This window comes from Lonchura striata, chromosome 2, assembly GCF_050655825.1.
Source record: "Lonchura striata isolate lonStrDom1 chromosome 2, ASM5065582v1, whole genome shotgun sequence".
NCBI classification, from domain to species: Eukaryota; Metazoa; Chordata; class Aves; order Passeriformes; family Estrildidae; genus Lonchura; species Lonchura striata.
In genome coordinates, this window is record NC_140704.1 from 11543976 (window position 1) to 11562881 (window position 18906).

General features: G+C 36.2%; 1 long non-coding RNA gene across 3 annotated transcripts in view; it reads right to left on the reverse strand.

Annotated features, from left to right (window-relative positions):
* LOC146768111 (uncharacterized) overlaps positions 1-18906 on the reverse strand; it is a 44068-nt gene that overhangs the window by 13258 nt on the left and 11904 nt on the right. For all 3 annotated transcript variants that reach the window (XR_014950547.1, XR_014950546.1, XR_014950548.1), the window contains one exon: positions 1-18784. This exon is cut by the window's left edge and continues 13258 nt beyond it. This is a non-coding gene — a long non-coding RNA (uncharacterized LOC146768111). The remainder of the gene's footprint in view (positions 18785-18906) is intronic.

An 18906-nucleotide genomic window follows, 5' to 3' on the forward strand; every position in this document is an offset into this window, starting at 1 on the left:
CTTCCAACCTGACCCATTCTGTGATTCTGAATACCGAAGAATAACTACATACACACAAACTGTGTGATCCTTTTCAACACTTTCTGCTTATTTCCTGGCACACTGCCATCTAGAATCTTGCTTTTGAGCATGTTTCCTACAGCTGTCTTGGAAAACTTCTCTAACTTTGGACTTCCACAGAATTTGAAGATTGCTGAATTTAAAGATTTTGCTATTTTTGTGTCACTGTGTACTAACTACCAAGATATTCAGTCAAGTGGTGGATTTAGAAGTACATGATCATTCCTTTACCTCGGGTGTTGGATAAATGATCTCCAGAGATGCCTTCTGACCCCAGCCATTCTGTGATAAAATCTGGTATTTATTGAAGAGAACTTGCGCAATTTAAATAAGATATTTTTGTTAATCCCTTAATTTTTTTTTCATAAATAAATTTTTCCTTCTATGTTAGGGCTATTTTAATTTATGTCTATGATTTTAGTTCTCAAGAAATCAGTGTGAAAAATTTAATTTAATGACTGTGCTTTGATGGTGACTAAGGCACAAGAATAAATAAATTCTTACATGCACATGAGAGGAAGAAGATGATGTGGCTAGTTTAATGAGTTATTTATGGTCTTGAAGTGTCCTCTCAAATATTAAAACTAATGTGACTTTAATGAGCCACATGCAATTGGTAGCTTTTGCTTTGTTGGATATTTCCCTCAGGGTAAACTGATTCATAATAATAATTAGGAATTGAGTAACCAGTTTCAGAGTTGAGTAGGAAGTGAGGTAGAAACCATGCTCCTTGGAAGTAAAATATCTGCACATACATGGCAAGGGAGTTTGAGGTCATTAAAAGCTGTGGGCTGGGATTAGTGTGCTCCATCATGTGCATTATTAATGAATCTACCTAGCTCATGCAATTGAAATTTCTGATTAATCATAAATGAAGTAAATGTAAATAGAGTAATTCAGCATGAGATAAACAACCGGATTTTAATTTCCAGTGGATGGAAATTGTAGCAGTAGATGTGAGATGGATTTAAATTTAGATTATATAAATAATTAGATAAAGATAAATATAGATCAGTAGGAAGACTGATTGCATTTCCTTTTTTTAAATCTTCCTGACACTTGCTTCATTCATTGAGAATGTTTTTGTCAAGGGAATGCCTTCATATACTTCACCTTTTCAAATTTTTTTTACTTTTACAGATTTCACTATGAAAACTGAAAATTTGTGCACTCTCTTTTCCTTGCCTTGGGAAACAACAGCTCTCACTAGACCAGGCTGCTCAAAGCCCCGTCCAACTTGGCCTTGAACACTTCCAAGGATGAGGTTTCTCTAGGCAAACTGTACCACCACCCTCCTCACAGTAAAGAATTGCTTCCCAAGATCCAATCTAAATCTACGCTTTCAGCTTTAAGCTTTTCCTCCTTGTCTTACCATTACAGTTCCTGACAAAGAGCCCCTCTCCAACCTCCTTTCAGGTCCCTTCAGACACTGCAAGGTTGCTATGAAGTCTCCACACAACCTTCTCTTCTCCAGGTTGAACAACTTTCTCAGTTTGATTTCACAGGGGAGATGCTCCAGTCCCATTATCAACTTGGTGGCCTCCTCTGGACTTGCTCCAACAGTTCCATGTCATTATTGTTTGGGTGACACCAGAGCTGGGTGCAGTACTCCAGGTGGGGTCTCACAAGAGCAGAACAGAGGGGCAGAATTTCCTCCCTTGTCCTTCTGACTGGGCTCCCTTTGATGCAGCCCAGATTCCATTTCTGTGCTCTCCCCACAGTGCTGGCTATTGTTGAGTTTTCACCACCCTCAAGCCCTTTTCCACAGGGCTGCTCTCAATCACTTCTCCATCCATCCTGCAAGTGTGTCTGCAATTGTCCCAAGACAGGTGCATGGTCATGTCAAATTTAAAGTAATACTGTGTATTTTTCCCAGAGAATAATTCTTCTCAGGACCATCTTTAAGTAGCTAGGGTAGTAAAAACCTGACCAGATTGTGCCAAACCCTGTCTGTAAAGCATTCAGATACTTCTTTGGAGAGTGAGAGACCATGAGAAAATTAATTATTTTGCCTTTTGAACAATAAATCCTTGGGCCAAACAGGGGAAAATAAAAATTGAGTAGCTGCTCATTAAGTAATCATCATCCATTCCATCTACTAAATTGTATGAGTGTGAGGCAAAATTGTGCAAAAGCACAGAATTTCATGTCATTTGTAACACACATCCATCAGAAGGCAAATTATGGTAACATTTAAATTATTCTGTTCAGAAATTTTATACTTCTCTTTCTGTTTCATAAAACATTATATCTGATAGATATTAATGGGTAGTGTTTCCCTCAAGAGTTTTGCTGGTGCTTATTTATAAGTCACCATATTCTACCCGATTGCTCGATTTGTTAGCTTGGATTTCACATAATTTGTGTACTAGTGCTTAGACAGCTTGAGGCCAAGGAGACAGGTAAGGCCCAAATCAAATCTGTTTCATGGCTTAATTGCTGGATTCTCATGGAACATAGTTTCTGTGAGCTGTTCCATGTACTATGCATGTTCTATGTACTGTGATAAAACCTAAGCCGCCATAGCATGAGTCAAGAATATGTCACCTTCGGAGGTCCAGTGCAGGAAAATAACCCTGATTAGAGAGATCCACAGGTAAATTAACATACCTTTTATAGTGTCTGCAGTAACTCACTGGCTTTGAAAGTTCCTGCAGCCACTGGATTAATTAAGGATCCTCCTTGCCTCTGCATCACCTTTCTCCATCTGCTAGACAACCACTGGAGCTCAAATGCCCTGATGTTCCAACTGCTCTGAGACAGATGCAAACCACTGTAGCTTATCTTTAATTGTCTGATTTTTCTGTTTAGTAAATACCTAATAATCTTTCTAGTGAGCACCTAACGGTGGCTTAGATGACAAAATTGATATTTCTAATGGCAAGAATTTGTGTATACCTCATTTAAACCAGCTATTTCAGAATGAAAAACCAAAGAATGTGATTTACCAAACATAAAGAGAACAATTTCAGCAATAGTAGTTAATTGCTACTGCATGGCATCTTTCAGCAAAATATCTCCAAGGAAACTATAAATATTAATTCCTAAAATTAAACTAAACCAAGTTGTACCAGACAGGCAGAAGACACAGAAAATTTTTATCACTTTCATTCAAATATACTACTTTCACGCCACCTAAAATATAAGGTTCTTTTCTAATTTGAAGCTACAATGTAAATTCATTATCTCACATGAATGAGATCTGCATAATTTATTTGTCCAATTTTGGTATTTTGACTCCTCATAAACTTTCATAAGACTTTTGAAAGTTATAAAACAAGGTATTGTTTTACATCTGAAAAAGAGCTGATCCACAGCATCATAAACATGGCTTACATTTTTTATTTATGTGACAGTCTAGTCATAAGTTTGTGTTATCAGAAAACAAGCATAAGACTAATTTAGTGATACCACTTTTTAGGTAGAACGAGAATAGATGCTTGATAATTTTTTAATTATATGCATTTTATTGGAGTGTCAAAAGTGGCAGTTCTTTTCTCAAAGATCAGAATTTTTTTCACATAGGTCATATGGAGAAGAGCTGCTACCACAGAATCTGTTTACTATTGAATCTCATCATGGTCTCTGTTCTGGGATTTTGCATTAGCTCCATCCCTAATTGCGACTTCAGTTTTACAAGACAAAAAGGATTTATTAAAATAACTAAATACAATTGAATGTTCCTTTTATTTTTTCAAGATGAGACCCTCTTTGCCAGACCTCCAAGAGCACCAGGGGAGGGGAGTCCTGAGAAGCCCCTGGCTCCTTCCCAGCTCCAGGCACCCCTGGCTGCACAAAGGCAGGAGCAAACCCAGCCACCTGCCCAGGGCCCCGTGCAATCCCCCACCTCCAGCAGGAGGCAATGAATGGAGGAAGAGCCAGGCAGGAAACCACAGCGTGGTTTTATCAGTTTTACAGCCCAAACCACCAATGAACACATCTTGGTGAGCTTTCCTTCTCAGGGGCAAGCCTAACACTTTTCTTTGTTGTAGAGTCTGTGTACAGTAATATTTCTGATAGGTTAAATTTTTACATGGAGTAAAAAATGAGTAGCAGTCATGAAAATGAAAAATAAGACATGAAGTGTCTTGTTAAAATAGTTGAGGTGTCATTTTATGAACCACCCATTGTCCAAACTAACATGTATTAGGAATAGGCTTACACTAAAGAATCTGCTTAAAAGCTGGCATTTTCTTTCCTCTGAATTGAGGTCTTATTTAATAAATCTAGCAGAGACTCTTCCTTTATATCTCTTTAAATGGCTGTATACATAATACGGGTGTATGTGAAAACAGAGGTTTTCCTTTGTAGAATAATGGTAAATTTTCCCTGGCATTACATTATTTGGAATATACCAATAAGCAAATCCACTATTCTGAAACATAACTAAATAGTTATACATAACTAAATCAGTCTAAATAAGATAGAAAATGAAACTTTCTAAATTACAAAAAAAGTTTATAAAAGGTTTCTATTTGAAACTTATTGCCTTATCTTAAATTCTTCACTACTTTTGTAAAACAAAAAAACCTCCTTCTACAGTGTCATGCCTTAAAGCATTTTCTTTCACAATGGCATTACAGATATTTGTAAGTGTATTGATGTGGTTTCTAATTAATTTACTTCAGTCAGGGCTGAGCCTCTTTTCTATCAGCTATTGTAAATACATGCACAAGTGTTCTTTCGTCCTTGACTTATTAGAAACCTGAAGTATAAAAAAAATGTAGTATTCAATAGTTATAATTTAAACTTTTTAGTGTCCATTCCAGTGTACCCTAGTGTCTCATTAAAAAGCTCTAAATTTTTGTTGATGTCTTTGCTGATGGCCTTTGTGTCAGGCTGTTCAGACAACACTTGAGAAATACTACTGAAAAGTGCATGGAGCAAGAGGTTATGTTTAGAATGATAGCTTGTGGATATAGTAAATAAAAAGAAAAACATATTTCAGTCACTTTGGATGTGTATTAATATAAAAGAAGTGTTCATATAGTGCTGCAAGGTACAAGTTGCTAAAAAAGAAAGCTAATAAAAATGTATAAAAAAATAATAAAAAAAACCCAGCCCTGTAGTTACAAGAATTGTTTCTCTGACCACTGCAAGACTACAGTGCTAACTGTTAAACCTCATGAATGCAAGTAAACAATAGAATCTAGATTACTTTCAGCAAGTAGAAGACAGTTTTCAGAAACATTACAGTCACTGCAAACCTAAAAGCAACAGGTAATTAGGGAAAAGAGCTGAAAGCTCCCTGCTTTAAAATCTTGCTTTTAACTTCAAAGCATCACAGAATCAGCTTTTACACACAGAGACAGAACTCTGCAGTGTTAGCTTAGAGAACTATATTGTAAATAGTTTTCTTGGAAAATATGCTGTTAAATGTTGAGTTGAAGTTACAATCATGCACACTGTACTCTGCAAGGATACAAATACAAGAAAACATTTTCCCCTTACATAAAAAAGAAATGAAGCATTCAGTGAATCAAAAAATCACTGAATAGGAAAAAAAAAAAATTTTTTTTTATATTTTAACTTGTGCCTGTACTGTTCCTGTGCACCAATAAGAGTCTGGCTGTGCCATTTTTCTTACCCTGCTCCAGGCAGGTATTTACACACATTGGTAAGATCCACCAAACCCCCTGAGCCCTTCCTTTTTGAGCTGAGAAGGCACAGTTTGCTCAGCATCTCTTCATCTGTCACCAGCTCTGAGTGACCCAGTGGCTCTCCTGGCCCTTCACTGAACTCACTGAGATGTCCCTGTGATTCCTGACCCCTGGGATCACAACTGATTGTTCATCTTCCCTTGGTCTGTGAGCCACTGATCACAACATTAGCTACATTCTTCCATAATACAGTGCAGAATTCACACATTAGCTTAAAAATGTCTATAGCACCTACTAACTCATGTTTTGAATTTAAAATGGCCTCATTGTTCTATGCTGCAACACAGCCTCCTTCACTCTGAATTATGTATTTCATATATGAACAAATGAAAACATAAATCTCATTTTTAATTTTCCTTGGACAGTTTTCCCAACATATTTTCTTTTATTTAACAATAAATGGCACCTTGGAATTTTTTTCTTAGGGTGTTTGTCCACAAATGTTTATTCAGATGAGGCATGCACTTTTGAGTAGAATTTCTTATTCTCCTCACATCTGTTAACACCACAGAGTAATCTGAGCACACAACATGGGTTTTTCATGCATGAAGCAGGACTGGAAGATGTTGTCCATTAGCACATCAATTGTACTTCTGTTGCTAAAGGCATTGAGTTAAAGAGATTTAATCACATGCAGTCTGAAATAAAACACCATAAAACACATAGAGTCCGTGTTAAGTTGATACAAAATCAAAGTAATAAGGCCTATCAAAGTGAATAAGGCCTAATCAAGAATAATATTTGATGCTCCTTAAAAAAAAGGTGCTATGTAATCTCTGTGGAGATTTTAAATAAAATACAAAGAAATTGCTTGTACATATGATTTAGGAGGATGGCATTCTGTAGTTCCCAGTTTAAAATTAATACAAAAATGCTGGAAATTTTTATTAAGTCAAATAGAGAACTTCAAGTAACTTGTAATTAAATCTATTGATTATTGGAATTAAGACAAATAATGTGATAACTAATAAGTTACATTTAGGGGAAAAAATCAGATTAGGAAATAAGTTTGAAAAATAATTTTTAAAATGAGAAGATATTCTGAACAACTTTTAAGACAGAACATTTTGCTAAAGTTTTCTGGAATTCTCCAAAACCTTTTGTGGGAAACTTTGGGGTCTTTGCAGTTTACCACTACAATTTAGAAGGTTTTAGGTAATGTGAGTCTTTTCTGAACTGGCATTAAGGCAATGACTTTGCACTAACTTGGTACATTTTGGAAAAGGAATTAATCTGGTCTCTGTATATCTGCAGATCCCAAAGAAAGAGGAGGATGAGTTGCACACACCTGTGTCTTACAGCAGAACACTCACACAGTTTGTGTGGCACTGGGTTCTCTGAGGCACTTAAAGTAATGAAGTTCCTTTGAAACTCACTGGGATATGTTCATTACACTTGCAAAATCCTTTTAAAATCCTGTAGCCTCAAGACCCTCTTTCACTTGTTTCATATTCATTCATCATATAAATTATTACCTGAAGTGATCCTCAGGCCAAATGATACCATTCACATTTTGAGTGAGTAGTCCTATACTCTTTCACTTATACACTCCAAATGAACTGCTTGACATGCAAGGTAGCAGAGGAAGCTGGACAAAACCTGACCAAAATATGAATTTTTTGATTGGCTTCAACAGGCATTAGGTGAAAATGACTGAAAGTAAGTATCAAAACCAAGTTCTGTGAAACACTTTTTTTTTAGCTGCTTGGAAAACAGGGTATAGTTTTCAGCATGAGTCATGAGCCTGACTATGTCTTTCACAGATATGCCAAAGTCAATATTAGAATGGTTGAGATTTTTAACACCATGACTCTATTTGAAAATGTATATCAAACCTTACTGTAAAATATCCTTTTTCTATTCCATAAGTAAATAGTTCTGGAAAGCACTTTAGCAACTTCAGTGTCCCAAGGGGAAAAAATATTTTCCTCACTCTTAAGAAATATCTGTTTAAATTATTATTTCAATCTTAGTATTTTGGAGACTTTAAAAATTATCTATTTCAGTAATTGTAGGATATTTTTCTTAATTCTTAACCTCAACTTCAGGCTTTGCTACATTAAGTAAAATGTTTTTCTATCTCTGTATAAATGGAGACATTTTATTCTTTCTCTGTATTTTATATTAATCTTTTATATAATATTATCTATATACTTTATCTTATTTTCTTTAGCCTAAGTTATCCTTGTTTTCTCAATTTTTTTCTTGCAGCATTCTATTTCTTTTAGACAATCTGAGCATCTTTATTGCTTTTATCTCATGTATTCCCATCCGATCACATAATTTGTAAAATATAGTGATCAAAAGTAAGAATAGTATTCTGGCTTAGGATCCCTGAGTGCCACATCAGTTTATTTTCATTTACTTCAGGTGCTCTGATGAAAATGTCAATATAGTTTGAATCCTTGTAACAAACTCAATTGGCTTAAGTCCAGTTTCTGGTCACAATTTAAGCCACAAATTCTCTTGGTGGCATTGTAAGCTGTTAATTCATTCTCCATTCCATATGAAGTAATTTTCTTATCTATAGATAAGGAAATTTCACATTTCCATTTTAAATGGTCTAGTGAAAAGCGTCCCTTCACAACAGGGGACTTGAAACTGATGACCTCTAAGGCCTCTTCGAACACAAGTCAATTTATGATTCTTTAATTCTATTATTCTGTGGTTCTATGATTCTATAATAAATTGCAATATATATAATCTCAGAACATTTAAATTTTTCTGGATAATTTTAACATGACATATGAAACAACTAGTTATGTCATCTGAACAATTAATTAAACTACCCTAACTTACATCAGCTGAAGTGTAGATGAACATTTGTGATGCAGCCCACATGCCAAAGCAGATATTTGTACACAGCACTAGGAATAACTTTGCAGTATGGTTGTACACGCATCTGGTAAGTTTTGTCTGGAATTTGTAGTCTTAATATAGAGAGTTTGAAATCTTACTAGCATTATGTATATGTCTATGAGTTGTTTATTTACCTGTTCTTTCTGCTAATTTTAGAAGCAAATCAGATTGTCTCTCTGTGACTTTTTCCTGACAAATAGATGCTGGCAGTTAATCATCTCCTGTTACGATCTCCATCAAGGCTGATTCCTTCCTTGGGGCTAGCGGTGTCCATGCCCACCAGAACTGTATAACACTTGGTGAAAACTTTCTGAGCCTTATTTCTCTCTTGTGCTTAGTGCAAAAGGTGCACCTAGAAGCCAGCTCAGCTCCACACAGGCTGTCCTTGTGCTGCAGCCCCACTGGGAATTTTCCTGACTGGCTCTGAGGTACCCCCTCAGACATGGGAACACCTAAACTGATGGACACCCTGCTGTACCTTGAGTGCTGAGCTGGATGCTCCTGGTTCCAGGGAGATTAAATGAGGCAAATTTTCTGAGCTGACAAATAAAACAAACAAGTGCTCTATGGCCCTCTCTTCTGCCTTGCTCCTGCCCAGTGTCCGCCCATGGAGATTTTGGTGGCTTACTCCCAAACTCAACAGAGAGGGATATATGGCAACCTGAAAACTTAAAAAGAGAGCTTTAAAAGATAGTGAACTTATTTAAAGTATAATAAATTAATAATCTTGCCTTAGGGATATTACATAGACAGAAAGCTTCACTGATGTGTTTCCTTTGCTACTGTCCCCTTGGATCTCTGCTGCCTTACATGCACACACACACTCAGCACACACAGTCACACAAACACACACATCTACTACAATATTTTACCACCAGCTACAAATATTAGCTCTGTCACTGGTCTAGGTGATGTTAACAGCTTGTAATTTTCTGTAACACTTCCTATTCCCAGGAGCTGAAAGTAAGCCAGTCAAACCCATAGCCTTGGTTTTCCAGGTTTTCTTTCTCACTACCACCCTACTTTTAAATACAATCAGGTTGGTTGGATTTGGAAACTCAGCCACCTACCTAAATTCTTAGAGAAAATTTCCATATATAAGTAGCCCTGGTAAATTTTATCAAATCTGGGAATTTGAAAAGTAACCAAATATTCTGATGTTCTTCCTTCTTTACTTCAGCCAGGACCTCTATGTTTTTGTCAATGATGATTCTTTTGTCAATGATTGATTATTGGAATTAATATGATGTTATCCATGTTAGCCAGCTGATTGCAACTCCCCTTTTCAATGGCAAAATAAGGCATTGAAGTATTAAAAAAAAACCACAAACAAAAACCCAAAGATCTCAGCGTGATAGTTTCACAGATTTTTCTTGTCACAGCAAAGTAATTGTTTTCTTTGTTTAACATTTTTATAGTAATGCAAGACCTTCCTCTTATGTTTTATGTCCAATGCTAAATAGATGCATTTTTGAGTTCTGACTCCCTGACTGGTCCTGTATTTTTAGTCTAAATGTATTCACAACCATGATTCTATATATCCTTTCGGTTGAAGATCTTCCTCCCAAAGCTTAAACACCTCTCTGGGAGGTTTTATAGACAGCAATATTATCCCCTCTCAGCCTTTGTTTCACTAGACTAAATAGGTCACACACTACTAGCTCACACTTTGATGACAGATATTGCATTCCCTCATTCATTTAAGTACCTTGTCTCAGCATCTGTTCCACTTGGAGCTTGCCTTTCTTTTTGGTCCCTTGCAAACTCAGTTTCCAGACCCACTGCTGCAGCTCAGACAGGAGCCCTCTTGACTTTCTCCTAAGACAGTTGATTATCTTCTGCATTTGCTTTTAGGCATGAATTATATCCATGCTCTTTGAATGTAATCCTTTTCATTTTTTCCAGTGAGGTTGTTTTAATGAGGAGGACGAGGAATATATCCACTTAGCAATCAAGATAAAATCAGATAACATTAAAAATTGATACAGTACAGATATATTTTTCTTACTGCTACTTTTCACACTGAGGTGCTTTGACCTTGTTTCATTTAATTTTCCTACATAAATCATTTTGAGATGGCTGGTTAAAGCCAGTCCACATTCAGATGACTGTCTGTATCTTGAAAAGGAAACAGAATATCAGAAAATATCAGATTATATTTTTGAAGCACAATCTCCTGAAGTTTTCAAATTTTCAGACCCAGCTCTATCAGACTGCTCAAAGGAAAAATCATACTCACATTCTGATCTTGATTTTTCCAGCTGAATACTGATGAATCTTATTTAGTTTTTAGTCACGTATTCAGTGTCATTTGATGTTTAAGTAATAACTTCACATTTAGACGCATTGTAATTTACATCCTTACATCACAATATTTTAATGGATTTACTTCTAAGAGTAATGGTTGACCTTTAAATAAACAAGTATGATGTGATTGCAAGAATCAAAGTTCAATTTCATCATTATGTTATGTATGGATAAATTGCACAAGAATATGATATGGTAAGCAACATTGGAAAGGGGCTGTATTTCATTTTGTTTCTTCACAAGTTTAAAGATTCATGTCCTGACTCTCATAATGGAAAATGTATCATTTTTGCTTACACCCATATATGTAAAGTGCAAATTTCATTTATCTTCAGGAAAGCCTATATATTGCATATAATAAACAGGTTATAAAAATATATTTATTGATGAGTATGAAAAATGAATTGCATCATCTAGTTTAATCATGCTTACTTTTTTCCCACTGTAGATTGTTATTTTAATGCATGCATTAACTGGATATTTAGAAGGATAATTTCAGAGTTTTGGGCTGGTCATGAGTTCATTTTCTTTTCCACTAAAAAGAAATTCAGAATTTGAGAGAGTGAGGGCTTTTGATCTTGAAATCTGTTATATTATTTACTATTTTTTTTATTTCTTTTGTCTTAGTGGGCTGAAAATATTTAGTAGAATGCTTAATAGAATGATGAATAAAATAAAAGAAATCTATTATTCTATATTCACCTCTACATGCCTCAACTATTGACTCAGATTGCACTGGATTTCTTTTTTGACCAACTCCATTCTCACAAATTCATAGAGCATAAGAAATCCCTTCTCAATCTTGCTTCCCCTTCTTGGAACCCGTGAGATTCCTGTGCTCAGGATGTGAATAGATGCATGGTCAGGTGTTCATGCTCAATCCTCTGATGCACTGCACCAAAGGGATGTGAGCTGCTCAGCGAGCCCTTGGTACCACATGTAAGCTCCCAGGGTGTGCTCCTTATAAATATAATGAACAATACAAAAGTAAATCATTTGTATTTGAAAAAATCCTTTAATTTTAAAGCATCTCTTAGTATTTTATCTCATGGAAGCTGGAAAGTGATGCCACTTATTTAAGGATACAGAAAATCATTACATCTTTCCCATGACTCCCATGCTTGGAGCCTTCCACTCCTGACTGAGGTATGGTGCTCATATTCCATATTTACAGGAGCCACAATGGAATTTCATTAGTTAGAGTCCAATATATGCTCAAAACACATAGGAGTAAATCTGTCAGCTAAAGTATGAACAGGAAGAAACATCTTATCTCTGATAAAAAACTGACTTCTGGCTGTAACAGCACTTGAAACAGCTCACAACAGATTTAACAGCAACTTTTTCTTTTTTTTTCAAAAAAGAAGACAAAAAACATTTTTCCACTCTCTTTTTCACACAGAAAATTTCTTCAAATCAGGCTGAATAATAATAACCTGAATAACCTAGAAAAAAATTCTCTAAGTATATAAAGAAAGCTTTGGTGAAGTGTCAGATACTATAATTCATCTAACCTTTTAGAGAGGAACTGTGATGATACTGCCTGTCACGTTCACATTAAGATCTCTTACCCAAAGAAATAAACTGTCTCTGCTTTCATTTGAAAAAGCCTGTCATGATTTAATGAATCAAGAGAAGTTGGATGGACTGTTTCTTAGGAATCTTACAACTCCTCCAGCTAATCAATCAGTTAATGAAAAAATGAAAACATAAGCACTTTTCATTCTTATTCATCTTGAAAGAAGTCAAAATGTTGCAATGTGACCATTGTTTTATTCTGACCCATCTCTAAAAAAGAAAATATATCCAGTTTATATTACACTTCTGCTGGTTAACTCTAGCCAAAGTGTCACTGACCCCACCAGTTTGTCTGTCACTGAGGGAAGGCATGGCAGTCCAGATAAATTATAACTATTAGACTGGCAGAATGAGTTCTGTGCTGAAGGCAAAACAATTACAAACAAGTATTCAAGGAGATCCACATCAATGCTAGTGAAATTTAAGTAATAACAACATTAGTGTTAACACAGGAAAGTATATGACACAAAAGTATCTGCTCTCAGAAAACAATTCCTCATAATAACTGCGAAAATCTAACAGTCTAAATATGTCAGGGTAGTTATTGTAAATTATTGAATTGGATTAAGAGATTATTATATTGTAAATTCCTGAGGAAATAAGCAATTGAATATTAGTGCACAGTCAATATACAAAATCCTAAAGTAAAGTGGTTTAAAACACATCTAACTGAAAATAAAGACTTCTTAAAGTTGAGTCCATCTTTATATCACAGTTGATTACATAAGTGCTTTTCAACTGGCACTGTTAGAAAAAATGATAGATATTTTGATTCTGCATCTAGCATTCTTCTGTTAGTATTTTTCTACTATTCTGGGTATTTTTAACTTTAAAGATAAATTCATGCTTTTTGGCTTCCTTGTAGCATCTGTTTTATGGAAGCAGCACACAGTGTGTGTCATGTATTATAGCCAAGGAACATATGCTGCGAATAAACAAGAAATGTATGAATTTGTATTTAACACTAGGGATCTAGAGGTTCTCCCATTAGAGATAATCCACTAGAAATAAAAATGCGGCATGGTTCCTGCAGAAATTATATGAGCAATAATGAGAGTAGGGCAATATATTCCTGTATTTTCAAGGTTAGCCTTCAAAAATCCCTGCTTAGCAATATGTTGCCAAGCTTTACTGCTGAAATCAACAATTAGGATTTTTTTCCCCTGGCACTTTGGCTGATGCATAATGTCTAGTAAAGTGGATAGTGTATGAGTACAAAATCTTTTGTCTCTAATGTGCCGATTTATATCAAGACAACTGCGATTTGTGATTAAAAATTCTCACCTTGCCTGTCCAGCCCCGAGGTTGTCCATAGAGCCGGCCAGCAATGGGGTATGGCTGTTTGGTTTGCCATGCTAAACCACCCCACAGGTGATAAACACTTGGGATAGGAAAAGAAACTGATCAGAGATGACCCTATTTCCTTCCTTCTACTGTGCAAAGGGTTGTGTGCCTTCATCTTTTACCCCAAACCCCAAAAAGCAGACATTTAAAGAGGGAAGTCTGCTACCCCAAGTGAAAGTGAGTGGAGCACCAAATGAAGTTAAATTACTTCTAAACAAATCAGCTCTGCTCATATAATGAAATTAGAGATAGGTCCCATCACAGCTTTTTACCTCAAGCAACCTCATGGGCATGATGCAGAGAAGAGACTGGATTCCTTCCTGGGAAATTGTTCATCTGTCCATGATGGAAGTCTTGCCATTTGTGAGATTGACATGGAATGATTGCCAGCCTGTTGTGGTTTGACACGGAAAAAGAATTTTTCTGGAAATAAGAGGTTAATTTAGATGTTGACTAATTAAAAGTGGACACGCCTCTGAGAACACAGAGGCGTTAAAAGCAGAATTCCCAGGGGAACTCGCTCTCTTTGGCTCCGGTCAGCTGCAGTGCAGCCTCTCCCCTGCCCGGCCGTGGCTGGGTGGGGAGGGGAAGGCCCATGGCCTGACTGAGGTGGGCCCAAGGGTGGAGGGACTGGAACCCCTACAGATGGAAGGGTGGACAAATCTGGGATGTCTCCATTCCCCCCTGCCCCGGAGTCTCTCAGCAGTGGTGGCTTGTCAGCAATTTCACTGCGGGGAAGGAGAAGAGCGAGCGGGGGGGCCACAAGGTGCCCAGCTGCCGTGGGAGCTGGAGCCTGGTAGAGAGCCAGCCAGGGAGTCGGGACTTTTAACCCTTCCTTAAAAAATGAAAACTTTATAATTTTTTTTTTTCCCCTCCTTGGTTTGAAATGAGAGGAAGAGGGACACCTTAGACTCTGGGATGTTAGAAGGAAGAATTTTAGATAGCAGGGGGACAGAGTGGCTTTTAGCTAGACTTTTTCCTTAATTGCCACCAACTAAGTCAATCTTCTCCTCCAAGAAAGACTGTATTTTAAGAAGATGCCAGTGAGCCAAGAGACCAGCTTCAGCTGGGAAAAGACAGAAGTAGAGCGAACAGAAGAAAAGGTTAGGGGGTTTGTAGTGATGCCCTCTGTCTTCAAAACAGGAGAAGAAAAGAAGATCTCTGTTCTTAAACCCTTGGCCCCAGAGAGGAAAATAGGGGGGGGACTGTGGTCACAAAAAGTGAAAAACTGAACTGTTGTTTTCTCCCCTCTTGGCAGGGCATCCTTGAAAAGAAAAATCCTAAAAGCAGTCTGTCCATCCATATATTAGTAGTGAGAGTACTATACATAGAAAGGAGAAAGGTCACCATGACAAACTTTTTTCTCCAGGCAGTGCCATGTGTGACATGGAAGCACAGGATGTTCCAGCTGTGTTTCTTGGGGGGTCTGTGGCACAGGAGAGACTCTGTCTCCCTCAATAGTCTGAGTATCAATTATCTGGAGGGTGGAAACCTGACTGGGGTCCAGATTATGTCTCACTGTAGTTTGTTAGAGTTAGGTGGTGGGAAGAAGAATGCTTTACAAAGTTTTCATTTTGATCTTCATGTGTTTTTTTTCTTTTTGCTTCCTTTCTTTCTTTTATAATAGCAGCTGAATAAAGTTTTTTTCCCCTGTTGTTAAGCTTAGACCTGCTTTACTCTGTTCTCAATTACATTTCCCTGCATTCAATTGATAAGTTACATTTTCATAGGGGCACTAGCATTGTGCCAGTGTCAAACTATGACACAGCCTAAAAGGCAGTATGAGAGGTTATATTTGAGAACAGATTCATTTCAATTTGTTATAGAAGACATATTTTTTTTTCTCCTTTTAATATTGAAAACAATTAAATTATTAATATTTACTGGGTATTTAATGGGTATACACATTATTATACCTAGTAAATTCTTAAATATCAGTTTATGACCAAGACTCAACATTACAGATTTTTCTTTATTTTTTCTTTATTCTGGTTATTTTGTCCTTGACCTCCTATACCTTCTACCTGTAAGTATAAACAGTCATACAGTATAACAGAAAGATACACATTTAATTAAAACAGTATAACAGAAAGATACACATTTAATTTATAAATTGATTCCTAGAAGGATTCCACTCTTCAAACAAAACTGCAGCACACCAGAAAAAGAAAACCACAACTACACCACAGCTGTGAGGTTGTCATGTGGGCAGGGAAGGGGATTTTTTTCCTTTGAGGTTTGAAGGTAGAATGAATCGTGATTTGAAATAATGTGCCTACAATGCTAAGCATACCATTATGTACTTTTACTATCCAGCACATTCATCTGAAAAAAGAATAACCTCATACTTTACAGAGATTATGGGCCATCAGACATCTCAGGTCAGTTTTTCAACTCCCCTGAAAAATGTATGTATAACATTCAACTTCCACATTTTATTGATACTTGACAAAAAGCTCAGTGAATTATGTGAGTCAATAGTTAACCAGTCTAAAATTGCTATTAATTTTCATAACTCATGAACAAGTTAGATTCACATCTGTGTCTCTACCTGGCTTAAAGATTTCCCCCATGTGGTTTGACTCCTAGCTACATTTTATATGTAGATTCAACAATGAATTTAATTATAGTAAGCTCATTAGAAATGGAGCCATTGCTTATCTTAAGTTTTGTAACATAGTGTATATTTACAGCACTGTATAAGCAGTACTTAATAATTAATTCTCTGTACTCTGTTATATTAATGTGAAAGCATAAAAGGATTATCAGAGGTAGGGAGGGCTTTATACTTCTGTGAAGAATACAGAGATGAGTCTCTTTGAAAATGAGAATGGAAAATTAAAGCCTGATGAAATGTGACCTTTTTGTGTTTCTTTCCAACAGTTTAGAGATGGATGTTTTATTAGAAGACTAGATTTTTAGTTCTTTATCAAGTTTAACTTCTCTCAGAATAGTGGCTGGTGATGATGGAAGAATAAGCAAATTGTTCCAGAAATACTTATTAAAATATCCGGTATCACAAATATTTTATTACTGTGTCATTATTATGTCAATAGCCAAAAATAAGATAAGCAGGAATAATGTTTGATTGTATACAACATGTGATTATTATAGATTATTATATAGATTAATATAGATTATTAATAGAGATGGAAGAGAAAACACACTGCAAAAATAGAGAATTGTTGATACAGCTTGTGAAGAGCACAGAAAATAGATTTCCTTCCTTCCTTCCTTCCTTCCTTCCTTCCTTCCTTCCTTCCTTCCTTCCTTCCTTCCTTCCTTCCTTCCTTCCTTCCTTCCTTCCTTCCTTCCTTCCTTTTCTTTGTTGTCTTATCTATCAAAATTTTTTCAATGGTAAATAATACTATCAAAATTATAAAATCTTTAAAGCTTTCAGAATACTGTATGAGAGGTCAGTGTTAAATTTACACTGTGATCAGTGGTGTAGTTAGGAAAGGGGTTTTTTAGGTATGAAACTGGTTAAAAAGCCAAAAAAAAAAGTCAAAAATGACATTTTCATGAGCATGAATTGATGCAATGTGTTCAGGTCAGAAGATATGTGTATCACTGTATGTTTCCAGCACGAAGCTGACATTTCTGTCATGCTGCAAAGAAATTTAAAGTGACATTCCTTTATTTTCCACAGAGACAGCTGCTACAGTTCCCAGCTGAAAATTGGCCTCAGCTGGCATGTAATAAATGGCAAAACATGTAGATAATAGTCATGAACTAGTGAGTGCTGCTGGCTGACCAGTTATCAAATTGCTGATAAGTTGTAGTTTCAGCTATACCTCAAGATGACACACATGCTCTTTTCTCCTTTTGTCTCTTATCATTTACATTTGCAATAAAATTATGATTTAGTGCATATGAAGACCTGGCTGTTAACCATTATACTTTTCGTGTAAAAGAGTTGATGAATATTCTTTTAAAAGAAAAAATAACATTCCTGGAAGATAGGTTTTTTTCTAGTAAGTGTCAGGAAATTGTCAAAATGTAAGTTCCCTTACAAAAATGAGATGCAAATACAGATATCTGCTCTTATATAGCTCAGTCTTTTGCAAAAAAACTGTCAGGAATTTTGTGGTGTACTTCTGTGTGGAGTATGATGCTTTGTCAAAACTGAAGTATTGCATGGAAAGAGATTCATTTTGATGGAAATGGCTTTCACCATAGCAGAGTTTGGCTGGGAGTTCAGATTTCAAAGAAACATAGTTTCAGGCTACTTATGACCTGTAGATCAGATATGGCAAAGCTGAACCTCATCATTCACCTGCAACTCCTGGGGATGCTGCTCATGTGCAGCAGGGAATTGCCCCAGGGAGCAGCAAGATGTTGAATTCCATTTCCATGCAATCAAGTTGAAATATTTGTTTCCCTGAATTATTTTTTAAAATTTCCTTTACATGGAAAGTGTAGAAATAACTTATTTTCTTTCTGAAGAGAAAGAAAATGTTAATTTTTCCTACTGTAGAAAATTGTATGCAATTATTAGTCCTAATTCCAAAGCCAAGAAGTAGGTGATGGTTGCACAGATAAAGCAGAAATTATTCAGCAGCAAACATTGATTTCAGTGACAGACATAGAAGAATGTCTGTTTTTAGAAATTATTTAAGTGGTGATGAAGTGGGCATACTACCTGTTCTATTTCAAATAATACTTGAGGATGTAATTAGACTCTAGGGTGATGATATCTTTCTTGGGCTAACCCTGTCTTTTGCTGTGTTGGGTTTGAACTTCTCTCCTTCACAGCCTTCTGCAGCTCTGCCTCATTGTGCTTGTCTCCCTCCTGACTCCACAGTGTCCCCTGCTCTTTCCTCCTGTTCTTGTACTCACACTGAGCCACGTGTCACAGTAAAATCTGTCTTTTCCCAGATCTTGACTCTTGCTGCAACTCTGTTGGGTGTGATAATTCTCCCTCTGCATCTTTATTCAGAGCTTCATTTGGTTTTCTACTCTTCAGGCAACCATGACTGAAAATAGCATACAAAAATTGGAAAATTAATCAATGTGTCCATGTGTGTAGATATATTTGTGTGTGTATGTGTGCATGCACATAATTTTAATGTAAAAAGTGGATAAAAAATTATCCTTA